The sequence below is a fragment of the Natator depressus genome, chromosome 6 (assembly GCF_965152275.1).
Source record: "Natator depressus isolate rNatDep1 chromosome 6, rNatDep2.hap1, whole genome shotgun sequence".
NCBI lineage: Eukaryota > Metazoa > Chordata > Testudines > Cheloniidae > Natator > Natator depressus.
This window is the reverse complement of record NC_134239.1, coordinates 6,459,645-6,481,918: the sequence shown is the minus strand read 5'-3', so window position 1 is coordinate 6,481,918 and position 22,274 is coordinate 6,459,645. Positions and strand designations below refer to the sequence as shown.

At 44.4% G+C, this 22,274-nt stretch overlaps 1 pseudogene; it reads left to right on the top strand.

The window, feature by feature from the left end:
- LOC141988518 (olfactory receptor 5AR1-like) overlaps positions 1-21,516 on the top strand; it is a 30,478-nt pseudogene extending 8,962 nt beyond the window's left edge.
- The last annotated feature ends 758 nt before the right edge of the window (positions 21,517-22,274 follow it).

Sequence of the window (22,274 nt, the reverse complement as noted above, 5' to 3'; positions counted from 1 at the left end):
CCGTGCCTAATAGGGTACAGAATGTGAGTGAGGCCAAACAGCAAAAATTAAGATGTTTGTACACTAATGCGAGGAGCCTAGGTAACAAAATGGAGGAACTAGAGTTACTGGTGCAGGAAGTGAAACCAGATATTGTAGGTATAACAGAAACCTGGTGGAATAGTAGTCATGACTGGGCTACAGGTATTGAAGGGTATGTGCTGTTTAGGAAAGACCGAAATAAAGGTAAAGATGGTGGAGTAGCACTGTATATCGATGATGAGATAGAATGTAAAGAAATAAGAAGCGATGAAATGGATATGACTGAGTCCGTCTGGGCAAAAATTAAATTGGGGAAGAAAACTATTAGAGCCTCCCCTGGGATAGTGCTTGGGGTGTGCTGTAGACCGCCGGGATCTAATTTGGATATGGATAGAGCCCTTTTTAATGTTTTTAATCAAGTAAATACTAATGGAAACTGTGTGATCATGGGAGACTTTAACTTCCCAGATATAGACTGGAGGACGAGTGTTAGTAATAATTTTCAGATTTCAGATTTTCAGATTGCTCAGATTTTCCTAGATGCGATAGCTGGTGGATTCCTTCAGCAAGTAGTTGCTGAACCGACTAGAGGGGATGCCGTTTTAGATTTGGTCTTGGTGAGTAATGAGGACCTCATAGAAGAAATGGTTGTAGGGGATAATCTTGGCTCAAGTGATCATGAGCTAATTCAGTTCAAACTGAACGGAAGGATTAATAAAAATAAATCTGCAGCTAGGGTTTTTGATTTTAAAAGGGCTGACTTTCAAAAATTAAGAAAATTAGTTAGGGAAGTGGATTGGACTGAAGACTTTATGGATCTAAAGGTAGAGGAGGCCTGGGATTATTTTAAATCAAAGCTGCAGAAGCTATCGGAAGCCTGCATCCCAAGAAAGGGGAAAAAATTCATAGGCAGGAGTTGTAGACCAAGCTGGATGAGCAAGCATCTTAGAGAGGTAATTAAGAAAAAGCAGAAAGCATATAGGGAGTGGAAGAAGGGAGGGATCAGCAAGGAAAGCTACCTTATTGAGGTCAGAACATGGAGGGATAAAGTGAGACAGGCTAAAAGTCAAGTAGAGTTGGACCTTGCAAAGGGAATTAAAACCAATAGTAAAAGGTTCTATAGTCATATAAATAGGAAGAAAACAAAGAAAGAAGAAGTGGGACCGCTAAAAACTGAGGATGGAGTGGAGGTCAAGGATAATCTAGGCATGGCCCAATATCTAAACAAATACTTTGCCTCAGTCTTTAATAAGACTAAAGAGGATCTTAGGGATAATGGTAGCATGACAAATGGGAATGAGGATATGGAGGTAGGCATTACCATATTTGAGGTAGAAGCGAAACTCAAACAGCTTAATGGGACTAAATCGGGGGGCCCAGATAATCTTCATCCAAGAATATTAAAAGAATTGGCACAAGCAATTGCAAGCCCATTAGCAAGAATTTTTAATGAATCTGTAAACTCAGGGGTTGTACCGTATGATTGGAGAATTGCTAACATAGTTCCTATTTTTAAGAAAGGGAAAAAAAGTGATCCGAGTAATTATAGGCCTGTTAGTTTGACATCTGTAGTATGCAAGGTCTTGGAAAAAATTTTGAAGGAGAAGGTAGTTAAGGACATTGAAGTCAGTGGTAAATGGGACAAAATACAACATGGTTTTACAAAAGGTAGATCATGCCAAACCAACCTGATCTCCTTCTTTGAGAAAGTAACAGATTTTTTAGACAAAGGAAAGGCAGTGGATCTAATTTACCTAGATTTTAGTAAGGCGTTTGATACCGTGCGACATGGGGAATTTTTAGTTAAATTGGATAAGATGGGCATCAATAGGAAAATTGAAAGGTGGATAAGGAATTGGTTGAAGGGGAGACTACAACGGGTCCTACTGAAAGGTGAACTGTCAGGCTGGAGGGAGGTTACCAGTGGAGTTCCTCAAGGATCAGTTTGGGGACCAATCTTATTTAATCTTTTTATTACTGACCTGGGCACAAAAAGTGGGAGTGTGCTAATAAAGTTTGCGGATGATACAAAGCTGGGAGGTATTGCTAATTTAGAGAAGGACAGGGATACCCTACAGGAGGATCTGGATGACCCTGTAAACTGGAGTAATAGGAATAGGATGAAATTTAATAGTGAGAAGTGTAAGGTCATGCATTTAGGGATTAATAACAAGAATTTTAGTTATAAGCTAGGGACACATCAATTAGAAGTAACGGAGGAGGAAAAGGACCTTGGAGTATTGGTTGATCATAGGATGACTATGAGCCGCCAATGTGATGTGGCCGTGAAAAAAGCTAATGCGGTCTTGGGATGCATCAGGAGAGGTATTTCCAGTAGGGATAAGGAGGTTTTAGTACCGTTATACAAGGCACTGGTGAGACCTCACCTGGAATACTGTGTGCAGTTCTGGTCTCCCATGTTTAAGAAGGATGAATTCAAACTGGAACAGGTACAGAGAAGGGCTACTAGGATGATCCGAGGAATGGAAAACTTGTCTTATGAAAGGAGACTCAAGGAGCTTGGCTTGTTTAGCCTAAGTAAAAGAAGGTTGAGGGGAGATATGATTGCTCTCTATAAATATATCAGAGGGATAAATACCGGAGAGGGAGAGGAATTATTTAAGCTCAGTACCAATGTGGACACAAGAACAAATGGATATAAACTGGCCACCAGGAAGTTTAGACTTGAAATTAGACGAAGGTTTCTAACCATCAGAGGAGTGAAGTTTTGGAATAGCCTTCCAAGGGAAGCAGTGGGGGCAAAAGATCTATCTGGCTTTAAGATTAAACTCTATAAGTTTATGGAGGAGATGGTATGATGGGATAACATGGTTTTGGTAATTAAATATTCATGGTAAATAGGCCCAATAGCCTGTGATGGGCTATTAGATGGGGTGGGATTTGAGTTACCCAGGAAAGAATTTTCTGTAGTATCTGGCTGGTGAATCTTGCCCATATGCTCAGGATTTAGCTGATCGCCATATTTGGGGTCGGGAAGGAATTTTCCTCCAGGGCAGATTGGAAGAGGCCCTGGAGGTTTTTCGCCTTCCTCTGTAGCATGGGGCATGGGTCACTTGCTGGAGGATTCTCTGCTCCTTGAAGTCTTTAAACCACGATTTGAGCACTTCAATAGCTCAGACATAGGTGAGAGGTTTTTCGCAGGAGTGGGTGGGTGAGATTCTGTGGCCTGCGTTGTGCAGGAGGTCAGACTAGATGATCATAATGGTCCCTTCTGACCTTAGTATCTATGAATCTATGAAATTACATCACTGATAGCCGAAATTTGCACAGAGACAGCAAAGCGGTGGATTGCTCATGGAAGAGACCCTCTGCATTCAACCCCATTCCCGTGTAGAAAAGGTACAGGTGCCAAAGCAGCCTTGTCCCTGCTCCCATCCAGGGCCCTACAGAGGATCCACACAGGAGATGGAGTTGGGAAGCCCGGGGCAAGGCTGCAGAATGCTTATTTCCCCCCCTCAGTCCCCTATGTAAATCTGAGGAAACAGCCTCAGCCTTTACCCCTCACAGCAGGGACTTCCCTTGAAAGTGAGATTCCAGGGGCAGTTGTCTTTGTGAGACTGTCTGACAGCACTGCTCCACTGTTTCATATTGTCTGGGACCTGTAAGGGCAGGAGATCCTGTACCCAGTGTACAGGCACAAAGACTATATGCAGATATCTCTGGGTCTCTGTTGGATCCCCCAGGATATCCATAAATCTCAGGTGGTCAATGCAGTTTAGGAGACAGACTCTCTGCTTTGTCCAGGATGGAGCAAACCTCATCTTCTGGTGAAAGAATTCAGAGTAAATTCTGTGAAGGGGCCTCAGGGAGTTTTTATCTCTCCAGGAGTACCACCCATAGATTTTTCCCCTTGGGAAAGCGCAAGATTTTCCCTTGGCTAAGGACCCATAGCGCCTTTTTTGCACTGTCTCTCTGGCAGTCAATATGCAATGTTGTAATTATTTTATTTCTGAATCTTACGTCTTACTTTCCCACTCATTCCATTTTGAAGAAACAATACATGTCTGAATTCTTGGTAACAGAATACATAATGTTTGGAACATTGATTTAAATAGGAACAATGAGTCATCCACAGGAGTCAGGTGAAGAACTCTACTCTAAGGAGCCCTCTGGGATACCTGGAACCCAAACACACTGAATTGCTACTGGATTTCTCTCAGATTTCAATTCCCCAGTCAGTGCAAACTCTGGTTCAAATCAAGTTCTTATTGTCCAACTGCATAGCTGTGGCTGCCAAGTTGTGTGCAGCTTTACGTGTGACATTTTAGATAGCTAAGAGAACCATTGGCTTCCTGAGTGGTAGCAGAGGTTGGAGAGGGAGGCACCAATTCATCCAAAGCACTGGAAGCAAGTGTAAGTGGGAAGGCCCTATCCCGTCACATTTCTGGAAGCAGGTAGCAAGAAGGCCCCAGGACCCCATGACACATGCCCAAGGATTCTTCTCCAAGGTGGATGGCAAAAACAACTTCAGGGAAAGGTCCCTGGGGCAGCTGGAAATGTTATTGTTGGTTGCCTTGGGCAACTCGGTGGATGGCAGACTTGGGGTGGTGCTGGGTGCATGGAGAGGGTCCTGGAACAACAATGTGAGTGGGGACCTGGATTTGGGTGCGATGGGGTGGATGTTGAGACAACAAGGTGGATGCATAGTGGGTGTGTCGGAGGGTGGCTACTAAGGCAGCTGGAGTGTGTACTTGGTTGTTGGGTGCTGGGTGTGGCTGAGAGAGCTGAGGGACAGCTGCCCATCCCTGGTTACTAGGAGCCAGAAGGGAGGCAGGGAGGCTGCTAGCGGGTGGAGCTGTAGGGGAATCCTTGAAACCTGCCTACAGCCCAGCGGGGTGTGTAACAATACAGCAGAGCTGTGGGTACATATGAGGGGATAGGGCTAAAACCAGGAGGGTCAGATGAGATGTGGCCACACTGCTGCAATTTAATATACTCTTTGTCCAGCGATAAGTTCCCAGTCCCCCTGGTGTTGCATTAGACACCCTCCATTTCCTATGCTATAACCCAGTTATTTTTTTGTCTATTCCACTATCTGGCTCCCTCCTAAACTCCTGTGAAGCATGAAAAGTGTGTTCTTAGTTATACTGATCTGCATCTGTTAATTTTAAAAGGCAGCCTTTAATTCTACTCTATTCAAGCTTGTATACCACCTTCACTATGATAATATTTGAGTGTCTTCCAGGAGAGCATTCAGCAATATGACTAGAAAGTGTCATGTGTTTCTTTTTCTCTTCCTCTCCCTAAGGAGAAATTGGTGGGGTTTTATTTTTATTTCTCCTTTTTTCTTTTTTGCTAAAATATATAATCCTGTATCCTGAGATCTGTGTTTATATTAGCAAAAGCAAGGTAGAAGAAGTACACCTTTCACTTTGAGTAGAAGGTGTTGAGGGTTTTGTTGGTTCTTAATTCCTGTGGGCATTTGTTCCACAATCTGGGACAGGCCTCTGAGAAAGCTCCATTTCCTGCACAGATTCATAGAGTTTAAGACCAGAAGGGCCCATCTGATCATCTAGTCTGACCTCCGGTGTAACGCAGGCCAGAGAATCTCATTCATTTAACCCTGTACTGAGCCCAATCATTTGTGTGTGGCTAAAGGGTCTTTCAGAAAGGCATCCAGTCTAAATGTGAAGACATAAAGAGATGGAGAATCTACGACTTCCCTTAATAATTTTTTCCAATGGTTTATCACTCTCACTGTTAAAAAATTGTGCCTTGTTTCTAACTTGACTTTGTCTGCATTGAACTTCCAGCTATTGGTTCCTGTTACGCCTTTTCCTGCTAGGTTAAAGTGCATTCTAGGCCTTGGTATTTCCTCCTCATTAAGATATGCATACACTGTAATCAAGTCACCTCTCAGTCTTTTTTTTGATAAAAGAAACAGATTGAGCTCTTTAATTCTCTCATTGTAAGACATTTTCTCCAGCTGTGACTCTTTTCTGCACTTTCTCCCATTATTAAAAATGTGAATACCAGAACTGGACACGACCATTCCAGTACTAGTCTCACCAATGCCATCTACAGACATAAAAGGGCCTCCTTGCTCCTACTCACCAGTCACTTGTTTATACTTCCAAAGATTTCAGTAGTGCTTTCTGCCACATCATTGCATTGGGAGCTCAGGGCCTCTCCTTCTGCCCCTCCAGCCCCACGAACATGATACAGTTCTGTGGTGACCTAGAATCCTATTTTCGACGTCTCCGACTCAAGGAATATTTCCAACACGCCTCTGAACAACATACTAATTTACAGAGACCTCCCTACCAACACTACAAAAAGAAGGATTCTAGGTGGACTCCTCCTGAAGGTTGAGACAGCAGACTGGACTTCGACATAGAGTGCTTCCGCCGATGTGCATGGGCTGAAATTGTGGAAAAGCAGCATCACTTGCCCCACAACCTCAGCCGTGCAGAACACAATGCCATCCACAGCCTCAGAAACAACTCTGACATCATAATCAAAAAGCCTGACAAAGGAGGTGCTGTTGTCATCATGAATAGGTCAGAATATGAACAAGAGGCTGCTCGGCAGCTCTCCAACACTACTTTCTACAAGCCATTACCCTCTGATCCCACTGAGAGTTACCAAAAGAAACTACAGCATTTGCTCAAGAAACTCCCTGAAAAAGCACAAGATCAAATCCGCACAGACACACCCCTGGAACCCCAACCTGGGATATTCTATCTACTACCCAAGATCCATAAACCTGGAAATCCTGGACGCCCCATCATCTCAGGCATTGGCACCCTGCCAGCAGGATTGTCTGGCTATGTAGACTCCCTCCTCAGGCCCTACTCTACCAGCTCTCCCAGCTACCTTCGAGACACCACTGACTTCCTGAGGAAACTACAATCCATCGGTGATCTTCCTGAAAACACCATCCTGGCCACTATGGATGTAGAAGCCCTCTACACCAACATTCCACACAAAGATGGAGTACAAGCCGTCAAGAACACTATCCCCAATAATAGGTTTCAGAGTAACAGCCGTGTTAGTCTGTATTCGTAAAAAGAAAAAAGAAAAGGAGTACTTGTGGCACCTTAGAGACTAACCAGTTTATTTGAGCATGAGCTTTCGTGAGCTACAGCTCACTTCATCGGATGTATCCTATGTAGCTATGCATCCGATGAAGTGAGCTGTAGCTCACGAAAGCTCATGCTCAAATAAACTGGTTAGTCTCTAAGGTGCCACAAGTATCCCCAATAATGTCACGGCTAACCTGGTGGCTGAACTTTGTGACTTTGTCCTTACCCATAACTATTTTACATTTGGGGACAATGTATACCTTCAAATCAGCGGCACGGCTATGGGTACCCGCATGGCCCCACAGTATGCCAACATTTTTATGGCTGACTTAGAACAACGCTTCCTCAGCTCTCGTCCCCTAACACCCCTACTCTACTTGCGCTATATTGATGACATCTTCATCATCCGGACCCATGGAAAAGAAGCCCTTGAAGAATTCCACCATGATTTCAACAATTTCCATCCCACCATCAACCTCAGCCTGGACCAGTCCACAGAAGAGATCCACTTCCTGGACACTACAGTGCTAATAAACAATGGTCACATAAACACCACCCTATACCGGAAACCTACTGACCGCTATTCCTACCTACATGCCTCCAGCTTTCACCCTGACCACACCACACGATCCATTGTCTACAGTCAAGCTCTGCGATACAACCGCATTTGCTCCAACCCCTCAGACAGAAACAAACACCTACAAGATCTCTATCAACCATTCTTACAACTACAATACCCACCTGTGGAAGTGAAGAAACAGATTGATAGAGCCAGAAGAGTTCCCAGAAGTAACCTACTACAGGACAGGCCTAACAAAGAAAATAACAGAACGCCACTAGCCGTCACCTTCAGCCCCCAACTAAAACCCCTCCAACGCATTGTCAAGGATCTACAACCTGTCCTGAAGGATGACCCAACACTCTCACAAATCTTGGGAGACAGGCCAGTTCTAGCCTACAGACAGCCCCCCAACCTGAAGCGAATACTCACCAGCAACCACATACCACACAACAGAACCACTAACCCAGGAACCTATCCTTGCAACAAAGCCCGTTGCCAACTGTGCCTACATATCTATTCAGGGGACACCATCACAGGGCCTAATAACATCAGCCACACTATCAGAGGCTCGTTCACCTGCACATCTACCAATGTGATATATGCCATCATGTGCCAGCAATGCCCCTCTGCCATGTCCATTGGTCAAACTGGACAGTCTCTACGTAAAAGAATAAATGGACACAAATCAGATGTCAAGAATTATAACATTCATAAACCAGTCGGAGAACCCTTCAATCTCTCTGGTCACTCGATTTCTGATCTCAAAGTGACTATCCTTCAACAAAAAAACTTCGAAAACAGACTCCAAGGAGAGACTGCTGAATTGGAATTAATTTGCAAATTGGATACAATTAACTTAGGCTTGAATAGAGACTGGGAATGGTTGATTCATTATAAAAAGTAACCTATTTCCCCTTGTTTATTCCTTTCCCCCCCCCACTGTTCCTCAGACATTCTTGTTAAATCCTGGATTTGTGCTGGAAATGACCCACCTTGATTATCATACACATTGTAAGGAGAGTGATCACTTTACATAAGCTATTATCAGCAGGAGAGTGGGGTGGGGGGAGAGAAAACCTTTTGTTGTGATAAATACCCATTTTTTCATGGTCTGTGTGTATAAAAACATCTTCTGTATTTTCCACAGTATGCATCCGATGAAGTGAGCTGTAGCTCACGAAAGCTTGTGCTCAAATAAATTGGTTAGTCTCTAAGGTGCCACAAGTACTCCTTTTCTTTTTACCTTTCCCTGAACATCCCTTTGTTCTTATGTTAGGAGGCAAGGAGAACAGAAGCTCTTGGTTGCCTTTTCAATTCCATTCATTATTTTATACTCTATACTTTTATCATGTCCCCTCTTACTCATTTCCTTTCTAAATTTAAAAAAAATCCCAATCTTTTTGGTCTCTTTTTTCCAAGACTTTAATCATTTTCATTGCCCTTCTCTGAAACCCCTCCAGTTCTGTAGTAGCCTTTTAGAGAAGGGGTGATCAGTACTGCGTACAATATTCTGGATGAAGCTACATCATATTTTTGGTATGTACTATTGTCCATCCCATTCCTTATTCATCCTAACATCTTGTTAGTTTTTTTGGACCACAGCTGTTTGTTGAACTGGGGTTTTCAGTGAGCTGTACCTAGTGATACCTAGATTCCTTTCTTCTGTTTATACTGTTGATTTAGAAACCTGTATGGTTTATGAGTAATGGAAATTTGTCCTTTTAATGTGTGCTACTTTGCATTTATTAACATTAAACTTCATTTGCCATCACATTGCCCATTCACCTAGTTTAGTTACGTCTTTCTGAAGTTCCTCAGAATTTTCACTGGAGTTCTCTAACCTAAATAATTTTGTGTCATCAGCAAATTCTGCTGCCTCACCATTCACCCCTTTTTCTAGATTTTTAATAAATATATGAATATGTAGGGAAAAATTAGTGATTAATTATTGATAATTATTTCCCTCTTAAATTTTGTGTAAGGTTCTTTCAATCTGCGGAAAGAAGAAGAGAATCAGCATATCCCAGAGACAGTGGAAAAGGACTTCCAAAAAGGTATTTCTCCTTATAATTCTTCCTTCTGTACTTGTAGTTCACATTACACTATATGCACATTTAAAAACCCCTAAGCCAAAAGAACAGCGAGGTTGCTAAGTCAAGCACTCAGGAGTTAAGGAATGCTAGAACTGAAGTTGCTGCGGTTGCTGTTTTCTCTTTGGAGCGCTACCTCTGTGGGGCTGGAAAACATACTCAATGCAGACAAAGGGGCATACAAGAAATCATGTGGGTCTAAGGAGCAAGCTCATATTGGCATTTAGGAAACTCTATAGGGTACATAAGCATGCCCGGTGCAGTGGAAGGTCAGTGGGGCTGGAGTATGCTCAGTGCAGATGGAATGTCCAGAAAATTTAGCAGCAAACCTCTGACAAGTTCCATTGAGCTACAAGTGGTGATTTCCAGATGCATATAACTCAAATAAATCTGGGTGAATTTTTATGGTTGACAGGAAAAGACATCTTTCTGACACCCCACGATTATCCCCTGACAAATATAAAGTCCCCGCTCCAAAGCACAAAGGGATTAGAGCTCTTCAAATAAATGGTTTGGGGGAAGAAGAGAAGTTTTAACAATTGTAAATCAGCTTATTTTTCATAGTCCCATTATTGGAAATAGCTGACCCATTTTCCTTATATTTTTTATAATAATTCAGCCAGCAGAGGTTCCATGCAGACCGAGCATGGAAAATTTCGGCCTAAGTGGTTAAGGTTTGGAAAAGTTATCAGTAACTGAAAATAAGAGATTCGAGGATTGGGCCAAAAGAAATCTGATGCGGTTCAACAAGGACAAGTGCAGAGTCCTGCACTTAGGATGGAAGAATCCCATGCACTGCTACAGACTAGGGACCGAATGGCTCGACAGCAGTTCTGCAGAAAAGGACCTAGGGGTTACAGTGGACGAGAAGCTGGATATGAGTCAACAGTGTGCCCTTGTTGCCAAGAAGGCTAACGACATTTTGGGCTGTATAAGTAGGGGCATTGCCAGCAGATCGAGGGACGTGATCGTTCCCCTCTATTCGACATTGGTGAGGCCTCATCTGGAGCACTGTGTCCAGTTTTGGGCCCCACACTACAAGAAGGATGTGGAAAAATTGGAAAATGTCCAGCGGAGAGCAACAAAAATGATTAGGAGGCTGGAGCACATGACTTACGAGGAGAGGCTGAGGGAACTGGGATTGTTTAGTGTGTGGTAGAGAAGAATGAGGGGGGATTTGATAGCTGCTTTCAACTACCTGAAAGGGGGTTCCAAAGAGGATGGATCTAGACTGTTCTCAGTGGTAGCTGATGACAGAACGAGGAGCAATGGTCTGAAGTTGCAGTGGGGGAGGTTTAGGTTGGATATTAGGAAAAACTTTTTCACTAGGAGAGTGGTGAAGCACTGGAATGGGTTACCTAGGGAGGTGGTGGAATCTCCTTCCTTAGAGGTTTATAAGGTCAGGCTTGACAAAGCCCTGGCTGGGATGATTTACTTGGGGATTGGTCCTGCTTTGAGCAGGGGGTTGGACTAGATGACCTCCTGAGGTCCCTTCCAACCCTGATATTCTATGATTCTATGATTAAGTTCTGTAGGTAAGAGAGACAAACATCTGAGCCACATAGAGCTCTTCCTGAGGCCTGGGAAAGGTACTCTGAGCATCACTGTTAAATGCCAGGTGGAACAGATTGCTTGTCGTAAATTGCTAGCACGTATTGTAATGGACCATTCAAGTACCTTTCCCAGACCTGAAGACGAGCTCTGTTTGGCTTGAAAACTTGTTTCTCTCTCCAAAAGAAGTTCGTCCAAAGGAAAATAGTAAACCATCCACATTTTCTCTCTAATATGCTGGGGCCAACATGGCCAGAACTACACTGCATACAGCTCTGCTCTAAGACAGTTTGCATTAAAACATCCTGTTGTTGTTACTCCCCCCTTCCTTCCTGCTAACTCATGGACTCATAGATTTCATGGCCAGAAGGGACCACTGTGATCATCCGGTCTAACCTTCTGTATAAGACAGGCCAGAGAGCTGGGAATCCTCTGTGTTATAAATCTTTTTATTAGCCCACAAATTTACCTTACCTCCTGATTTTGCAGGTGTGATTCTTTTCCATTTTTTTCTTTATAAATTAAGTTCTTCTTTTAAGAACCTGATTGATTTCAGTGTCCCTGAAGACAAAGGGTCTGTTCCACCTGGCATTTAACGGTGATGCTCAGAGTACCTTTCCCAGGCCTGAGGAAGAGCTCTATGTGGCTCAGATGTTTGTCTCTCTTACCTACAGAACTTAATCATAGAATCATAGAATATCAGGGTTGGAAGGGACCTCAGGAGGTCATCTAGTCCAACCCCCTGCTCAAAGCAGGACCAATCCCCAAGTAAATCATCCCAGCCAGGGCTTTGTCAAGCCTGACCTTAAAAATGTCTAAGGAAGGAGATTCCACCACCTCCCTAGGTAACCCATTCCAGTATTTCACCACCCTCCTAGTGAAAAAGTTTTTCCTAATATCCAACCTAAACCTCCCCCAGTGCAACTTCAGACCATTGCTCCTTGTTCTGTCATCAGCTACCACTGAGAAAAGTCTAGATCCGTCCTCTTTGGAACCCCCTTTCAGGTAGTTGAAAGCAGCTATCAAATCCCCCCTCATTCTTCTCTACCACACACTAAACAATCCCAGTTCCTTCAGCCTCTCCTCATAACTCATGTGTTCCAGTCCCCTCATCATTTTTGTTGCCCTCCGCTGGACGTTTTCCAATTTTTCCACATCCTTCTTGTAGTGTGGGGCCCAAAACTGGACACAGTACTCCAGATGAGGCCTCACCAATGTCGACTAGAGGGGAACAATCATGTCCCTCGATCTGCTAGCAATGCCCCTACTTATACATCCCAAAATGCCATTGGCCTTCTTGGCGACAAGGGCACACTGTTGACTCATATCCAGCTTCTCATCCACTGTAACCCCTAGGTCCTTTTCTGCAGAACTGCTGTCGAGCCATTCGGTCCCTAGTTTGTAGTGGTGCATGGGGTTCTTCCATCCTAAGTGCAGGACTCTGCACTTGTCCTTGTTGAACCTCATCAGATTTCTTTTGGCCCAATCCTCTAATTTGTCTAGGGCCCTCTGTATCCTATCCCTACTCTCCAGCGTATCTACCTCTCTTCCCAGTTTAGTGTCATCTGCAAACTTGCTGAGGGTGCAATCCACGCCATCCTCTAGATCATTTATGAAGATATTGAACAAAACCGGCCCCAGGACCGACCCTTGGGGCACTCCACTAGATACCGGCTGCCAACTAGACATGGAGCCATTGATCACTACCCGTTGAGCCCGACAATCTAGCCAACTTTCTATTCACCTTATAGTACATTCATCCAGCCCATACTTCTTTAACTTGCTGGCAAGAATACTGTGGGAGACCGTGTCAAAAGCTTTGCTAAAGTCAAGGAACAACACATCCACTGCTTTCCCCTCATCCACAGAGCCAGTTATCTCGTCATAGAAGGCAATTAGATTAATCAGGCATGACTTGCCCTTGGTGAATCCATGCTGACTGTTCCTGATCACTTTCCTCTCCTCTAAGTGCTTCAGAATTGACTCCTTGAGGACCTGCTCCATGATTTTTCCAGGGACTGAGGTGAGGCTGACTGGCCTGTAGTTCCCAGGATTCTCCTCCTTCCCTTTTTTAAAGATGGGCACTACATTAGCCTTTTTCCAGTCGTCCGGGACTTCCCCGGATCACCATGAGTTTTCAAAAATAATGGCCAATAGCTCTGCAATGACATCCGCCAACTCCTTTACCACTCTCGGATGCAGCACATCCGGCCCCATGGACTTGTGCTCGCCCAGCTTTTCTAAATAGTCCCGAACCCCTTCTTTCTCCACAGCGGGCTGGTCACCTCCTCCCCATGGTGTGCTTCCCAGTGCAGTAGTCTGGGAGCTGACCTTGTTCGTGAAGACAGAGGCAAAAAAAGCATTGAGTACATTAGCTTTTTCCACATCCTCTGTCACTAGGTTGCCTCCATCATTCAGTAAGGGGCCCACACTTTCCTTGACTTTCTTCCTGTTGCTAACATACCTGAAGAAACCCTTCTTTTTACTCTTAACATCTCTTGCTAGCTGCAACTACAGGTGTGATTTGGCCTTCCTGATTTCACTCCTGCATGCCCGAGCAATATTTTTATACTCTTTCCTGGTCATTTGTCCAATCTTCCACTTCTTGTAAGCTTCTTTTTTGTGTTCAAGATCAGCAAGGATTTCACTGTTAAGCCAAGCTGGTCGCCTGCCATATTTACAATTCTTTCTACACGTCGGGATGGTTTGTCCCTGTAACCTCAATAAAGATTCTTTAAAATACAGCCAGCTCTCCTGGACTCCTTTCCCCCTCATGTTATTCTCCCAGGGGATCCTGCCCATCAGTTCCCTGAGGTTGTCAAAGTCTGCTTTTCTGAAGTCCAGGGTCTGTATTCTGCTGCTCTCCTTTCTTCCCTGTGTCAGGATCCTGAACTCAACCATCTCATGGTCACTGCCTCCCAGGTTCCCATCCACTTTTGCTTCCCCTACTAATTCTTCCCGGTTTGTGAGCAGCAGGTCAAGAAGAGCTCTGCCCCTAGTTGGTTCCTCCAGCACTTGCACCAGGAAATTGTCCCCTACCCTTTCCAAAAACTTCTTGGATTGTCTGTGCACCTCTGTATTGCTCTCCCAGCAGATATCAGGGTGATTGAAGTCTCCCATGAGAACCAGGGCCTGCTATCTAGTAACTTCCATGAGTTGCCGAAAGAAAGCCTCGTCCACTTCATCCCCCTGGTCCGGTGGTCTATAGCAGACTCCCACCACGACATCACCCTTGTTGCTCACGCTTCTAAACTTAATCCAGAGACACTCAGGTTTTTCTGCAGTTTCATACTTGAGCTCTGAGCAGTCATACTGCTCCCTTACATACAGTGCAACTCCCCCACCTTTTCTGCCCTGCCTGTCCTTCCTGAACAGTTTGTATCCATCCGTGACAGTACTCCAGTCATGTGAGTTATCCCACCAAGTCTCTGTTATTCCAATCACATCATAATTCCTTGACTGTGCCAGGACTTCCAGTTCTCCCTGCTTGTTTCCCAGGCTTCTTGCATTTGTGTATAGGCACTTGAGATAACTCGCTGATCGTCCCTCTTTTCTCAGTATGAGGCAGGAGCCCTGCCCTCTCGCGTGCTCCTGCTTGTGTTTCCTCCTGGTATCCCACTTCCCCACTTACCTGAGGGCTTTGGTCTCCTTCCCCCGGTGAACTTAGTTTAAAGCCCTCCTCACTAGGTTAGCCAGCCTGCTTGCGAAGATGCTCTTCCCGCTCTTTGTTAGGTGTAGCCCGTCTCTGCCTAGCACTCCTTCTTCTTGGAACACCATGCCATGGTCATAGAATCCAAAGCCTTCTCTCCAACACCACCTGCATAGCCATTCATTGACTTCCACGATTCGACGGTCTCTACCAAGGCCTTTTCCTTCCACAGGGAGGATGGACGAGAAGACCACTTGCACCTCAAACTCCTTTATCCTTTTTCCCAGAGCCATGTAGTCCACAGTGATCCGCTCAAGGTCATTCTTGGCAGTATCATTGGTGCCCACGTGGAGAAGCAGGAAGGGGTAGCGATCCAAGGGCTTGATGAGTCTCGGCAGTCTCTCCGTCACATCGTGAATCCTACCTTGAATGGAAACCAGTCAGGTCCCTGTGCACAGCTGCTCACCTGAGGGGCAGCTACAGTGCCCAGTTCCTAAGGCTTCCCACTCTCCAGTATCCTCTTCCTGTGGTCTTCCGCTAGACTGCCCCTCTCCTCATATACCCCCAGGTTCCCACCAAAGTCTCTTTCTCTCCGGACCCAGAAAAGAAATGTTGGGTGGAATAGCCCATCCGCTCATTATTTTGGCCACCAATTAGGCCTAATATCTGATATACCGATTTTGTTCTATTAATTTCTGGTTCCACATCTTCTGTTTTTACCAAGCATGATTTCAACATAGTCCTTGAGTTATGGACCTAATTTAGTCTCTCTGTCTAGTTCTTTTGCACCTGTTTATAATATTTTGCCAACAAGTTTTGTTATTCTAGTATTATTTTCTAATGTTTCATATACTTTTTACAGGAGAGATCACAATTAGAACAAAGTTGCAGGCCCAGTTATCAAAACATAATGGCAGGGAAAGGAATTTGGCTATGGGAGAGGTTTGGAGACCCTCCCTTGCCTGACCCCTCTGCTGTTAAAAGTAGTGTGTGGTTGAGAGTTGCTTTATAGTGAGGCAGCTCTACCCTATTTCGCCCTTTGAAGCAAATAACTGTTCCTTATAATACTTGAACCTCAACCCATTGCTGGCCCTGCTAATCCCTGAAAGGGGGGTGGGGTCCAAAGGAACACCATTCCTGGAAACTGGTGGGAGGACCAGATCTCAGGTTTGCATCCAACGATTTTGGGTAACAAGTGTAAGAAGGGAGATGTGACAGCTCTTCCCCATAGGTTCTAAAGAGAGAAATTAGATGGGATGGTGGTCACATGACTCTGTAGGGGATTTTGAAGGGTTGACTCCCCTGGGCACCCTTGCTGCAGTTGGGTGATCTCTGGCAAGCTTATCAGCCTGTGGACAGGTTCTTCTATTGTTTTTTAATATGTTTTCTGTGCAAAGCTTTCACCGTAAAAATAAATGTCTTTGCCTAGAAACGGTTGTGTGGTAACTTAAAGCAGTTGGCTTAACTTAAGCAGCCGAGAGCGAGTACCCTTGAGCAACCAAGGAGGAATACAAGCACTGTTGCCCTGGACTGTGACACACTTTTGTCCATAACCTTCCGTCTCAACCCATAGCCCCTTATTCTTGCAGTACTGGGCACTCCACCAATGCTTCTACTAAAGCAAATTAATTGACACACCCTCTCTTCTAGGCCCAGACTCTCTGCATGTCTTAGCTTAGACTTGACATGCAGCACCCTGAGCTAACCCAGTCCTGTCTGGTCTAGTGACTCTGCAAGTTCCCCTGAATCCTGATGTATAGCCCCTCTTGTTACTCCAATCTCAGGCTTTTACTCACCTCTGACATGCCCCTTAATACTGACTGCTTGAACACCCATTCAGTTGTGCATGGAAACTTGTTGTAAAGGTCCTAATATTGGATTCTCACCCTATCAGTCTACAAACCTTATTTTCTCCGGGAAAAAAAGTAATGAAAAAAATATTGTGATGAACATTTCCAAGTATATCCCTGACTGGAAGTCCTAGGAGGATTTTCAGATTTATGGACTGCATAAAAGAGAGGACAAGAACAAAGTGATGCATTATCATTTCCAAAAACGTGAACAGTATTTGAAGACAGTATAACGGTGACTAGCTATCTCCTGGTGCCAGGAGACATAAATGGTGTTTTAATGATACCCCTTGTGCCTGATCTGAGATTCAGAGCGCTGAGGGATTCTGCCCCCAAACACTGGAAGACCAAATATATACACCCTGACTCTAACTACACTCTACATGATCTAGTTGAATTCCAGCAAGAGAGATCTCTTTCTTGCAACAAGCAATTTTAACATTATAGGACAAAAACTGGGGTGAGTATCATAATTCTTTTTGAGATCTATTTCCAGGAGAAAGCTACAAAATCAATTCGGTCTTCTGAGAAAAAGATTGGTTTTCTCGTCTCAAAATGTTGACTCCTTTGACACCGGAATGATTATCTTTCACTAAATAATTTGCAGTAAAATGGGACAGACTGCCTGAAATACCCTGAGTGCTGCATGAGATTGTTCAAGGATATTGGGCTAGACCCTCAGGTGGCGTCGATCAGCGTAGCTTTGTGAAGCTGGTGGACCAGGTGCCAGCTCATGCGTGGAGCCCTCAGCCTCACTGAAAACTGACAAATCCACAGCTGGAAACCAATATGGTTCACCTGTGTGTTCATACTGTTAAAATAGGTGTTAGATTTATAGAGCTGTGTTGAAATGTTATGAAGTGCTTGTGAACTGTGGCATGCAAATCTCACATGTCTATATCCCAGGTTACAAGGTAATATTGAAATGTTTTGCTCTGTTACTGTAAAAGTGTGTCTTATGAAACTGGAAACCCCCACAGTCAGGAGGGAAGCGTTACCAAGTGTGAAATACTAGTTTACCATAAGAGGTGTCATCTGCCCAACAAAAGAAGGCCATTGACGCCAGACAAACCAAGACTTTGATGATTGTTTTCTCTAAACCCAGGAAGAGGGAATGTGCACAAATGCTCATCCCATCACAGCTTGAAAACTGGGGAAAGGGTATAAAAATCCTTGTCAAGGAGGAATTATCATCAATATGCTGCTAAGAATTTGGGGAGGGCAATATTTCTAAGCATAAGCAAGGGATTCCCAGGCTGCTTGGCTTGGATTAGCCCTAAAGGATATATAAAGCTTGCGCATTACAGAAGCTTCTATTAATTTTTGGAACCTAAGACTGTAACTCAGTGTGTATGTTTACCTGCTTTAACCTTGTAAATAACCCTCTTGTTTCTTTTTCCTAGATAATAAACCTCCAATTAGTTTATTATAGGATTGACTACAATCTTGTCTGTAGTTTGAGATCTGAGGAGCAACTGACCTGGGGTAAGGGACTGGAAGTAACCGGGATATCGTTGTAATTTTTCTTATAAGGGACCATCCATCACAAAGACAGGCTTGCCTGGGTGGCAAGATACACCACAGCACTGGAGAGATCTCTCTGTGACTCCATTTAAGGCTATTATAGTTCCTGAGGAGTTCACCCTTGGTACTTGGTTGGTGAAAGAGAATTATAGAACACACAACCAATCTGGGGTTTGTGAGTAACAGTCTACCTTGAATTTGGCACTCATGGTCGTGAGCCACTCCAGACAGGTTGACAAGCTCCATCAACCTCAATAGAGCTACAGTGATTAACACCGACTGACGATCTGGCCCACTGTGCTTGCATGAGCTAAGTTAAGGTGTACTTTGTGCAAAGGAAAGAGACAATAGTAAGATCAAAACACCCTGTTGGTTGCAAAGAATCAAGTTGTAAGGGATTTTTCTAAAAATGTGGTTAATTTCTTTGAACATAACATGTTTTCATTTAAAATTCCTTAGGGAGGATTTTGTGCTGGTGAACTACTCCTGATCAACATCCCTGGCAAGAGAAGATCTCTCTTTAAAGACACTGCAATATGGAACTGGCTGCACTGGCTTCCCCAACACACCATTCTCTGCCCCCGTGGAAGGTCTTTCAGGTTCAGGGTGGATTCACACTCATAATACAATGAAAGTAAATATCTCTTATATGTTTCAGATTTTATTGGCAACTTGAAGTGGAAGAACATGCACATGGGGACCCATCTGACTTCTAAGGGAAACGTGCTTGAATGTTGTCTGACCAGCACTTCCCAATTTGTCTCATTGTGACTGTCTAGGTGGATGCGAGGTGCGTATTCAGTGTGAAACTCTTAACGTCTTCGCTTCCAAAATATCTTCTGAGAAGAACAGGATGGTCCTCCAACTTTCTCCAATCATTCTGAATAAGCAAGAGAGATTAACATTGCTACCGTGTATAGGAAGATCAGCTACTGCAAAATGAGCATGGGATGGGTAGATCGCTCCACGGATGTTTTACTTGGTGTTTAATAGGTCCTTTCCTCTTGAGGTGGAAGCTTGTCCCAAGCTCACTTGCTGCCTCCGATTTCCAGTTTTAAGGTGATGTGAGGGGCCAGAGCAGAGGTGAGGGTCTCACCCATAGTTTTCATTCAGCCTCCCTTTGCTTGATTCTTCTGTTCATTCATATATCCTCAGTTAATATACACTTCCTCACTGTGAATATTATTCTTATTAATTTCAGCACGAATGGTGTTTATTTAATTTCATCAGAGACTTTATTCTAAATTCATGGTTTGAATTGACTTGTAAAATAGCAAGGTTCCTAATGAATGGTTTAATTATGGAAGGATGCTAGAGCTCTAATATAAGGCTGATTTTCTACCACTCCATGCACTTCCGTACTGTAGGTCAGATTGTTGCAGCAATGCCTGGCTATTTATTTCCATATCAATTAAGTTATATTTACAATTGCCAGACTTGCAATAGGTATTTCAAAAGTACTGACTTGGAGATATATCTGCAATTGTCGATGGGTTCCAAGCTAGCTGACTTTTGAAATGCTGAAATGCACAGCAAATTTTTTTAAATATTTTTTCTTCCCATTTGCCTTTGTTTTATTTTATTTTATTTTAAGGAAGAAAAAACTTGGGAATTCCCCAGTGACATGAAATTTTATTAAGAGAAATTAATGTAGGCATGATATAACTTGGCTTGTCTATCTTGACTTGCTTCTGTGTGTCTAGATGGCGGCACCCACTTTCCACCCCAACTTGGTTCCTCTTCAATAATAAGTATCATCTTTGATTTATTAGTTATGTATCCCCCAGCAGCATAGACCATATCTGGAAAATATAATGCAGGGAAATCACACTGGGGTGACTGAGTTCATCCTCCTAGGGTTCACAAGCAGTCCACAGCTACAAATCATCCACTTTGTGGCATTTTTGGTTATCTACATTGTCATCCAGGTGGGGAATCTCGGGATGATCGCATTAATCATAGCTGAGTCCCAGCTACACACCCCCATGTACTTTTTCCTTTTCAACTTGTCCTTTATAGATATTGTTTACTCCTCTGTTATTGCCCCTCGGGCTCTGGTGAACTTCTTAGCAGAGTGTAAAGCCATTTCCTTTGCTGGATGCGCCATGCAATTTTTCTTTCTCTCTCTCTGTGCACATGTTGAGGCTTTGCTTCTGGCCGTGATGGCGTATGATCGATTCATAGCTATACGCAAACCGCTGCTGTATACTATTATCATGTCAAAGAAAGTCTGTGTCCAGCTGGTAGCTGCATCATACTTCTACGCCTGTGTCAATGCCGTTGTGCACACAGGCTCTTTGTTCAGCCTGTCCTTCTGTGGTCCCAACATCATCGATCACTTCTTTTGTGACATCCCCCACTCCAGAAGCTCTCCTGATCCAGCACTCACATGGATAGCAGAGTGCATTTCGTCTTTGCTGCTGTAACTGCATTGAGTACTGTCCTGATCATCCTCATCTCCTACATTTATATTATCCTCAACATCTTGAGGATCTGGTCTACGGAAGCCAGGCGCAAAGCCTTCTCCACCTGCGCCTCCCACTTGACGGCCGTCAGCATATTGTATGGGACTCTGTTCTTTATGTATTTACGGCCCACATCCGGCAACTCATCAGATCAGGACAAAGTGGTGTCCGTGTTCTACACCCTTGTGATCCCCGTGCTGAACCCCCTCATCTACAGCCTGAGTAACAAGGAGGTGAAACATGCCCTGAGAAAAGTGGTATACCGAACAATTAATGATTCTTTAGTGGTTGGATGATGATCATAGAATCATAGGACGGGCAGTGACCTCGAGACGCCATCTAGTCCAGTTCCCTGCAGTCAAGGCAGGACTAAATATTATCTAGACTTAACATTAAATCCTATTATCATGCTGATTTAACGTTCAATAAAGCTGGGGCATGATCAAGTTTCTACTGTCTTTGATGCAGTTTGTACCACTCACTGTTTCTTTCCTGTGTAATCGACTGGCGAGTGTGTGCTGTCACTTACATGTGCCCCATTTTGACCTTCTGCAAAAGGTTCTGAGTTGTTACAGCCCCCAGCCGTGGAGCTTTACCTCACGCTGTCGTAGCTCATGCTTGTGGCTCTTCAGTTCTCCAGTTCAGTCTCTTGGGAGTCACACCAGGAACTGTCACACACGGCAACAAGCCAATTAGAGGGTGGTATGCTCTGTTGTGCACTCAGCGAGGGGGTGAGCACATCAGGCTGCTGTACGTGTTATGTGTAGGCAGCAGCAAGAGGGTTCCAGGCGTTGGGCTACTCTGTGGGCCTCATTTTCCTCTCACTTCCACCAGTAGAAATCAGGTTTTGCCTTTTTTCTGATTTTTTTTTTTTTGGTTGGTTTACCAAAATCAATGGGGTTCTGCCCAACAAGGCCTTGGTAATTCCCTGCGAGGTTTGTAATGGATTGTGGAGCCAACCAATCACACCTTACAAGCTAAAACTTCGGGGATCTCTTAAGCAGCCAGCAGGATTGTCCTGATGAAGGCGGGTGGGGAGAAGGGCCTGGATGCAGCCTCAGTCCCTGACCCAGAATGCCCTGCCTTCCTAGAGCACTTCCCTTCTGAGGAGCTCAAAGCACTTCACAGGCCTGAGGAATTTACCCTCCTGTCTGCCCTGGGCCAACAGGAGACAAAGGAGAATATGTTTCATGACAGTCAGGTCCTGCTGCCTTCATCCCCTCCTGCTTTCACTCCTTTGTCCCAGACCTCCCTTAGCCTTGCAGCCTTCATGTTGCTGTTTAGTCCGCCCACATCCCCCCTCACCCAGGCTGTGGTTAAAGCCTGTCTGTTCTCCATCACTGCCCCTCCCCACCACCACTCAACCCTGCTCCTTGCCTTGGTCATCTCTCCCCTACACTCCTGCGGCTGCCGCCTCGCTGGACTTGCTGCCTCTCCCCTCCCTCTCCCTCAGCCCAGCCAAAGCATAACTGCTAAACTCCCCTGCTGCTCTGGTCATGTCTCTCACTTCTTTACA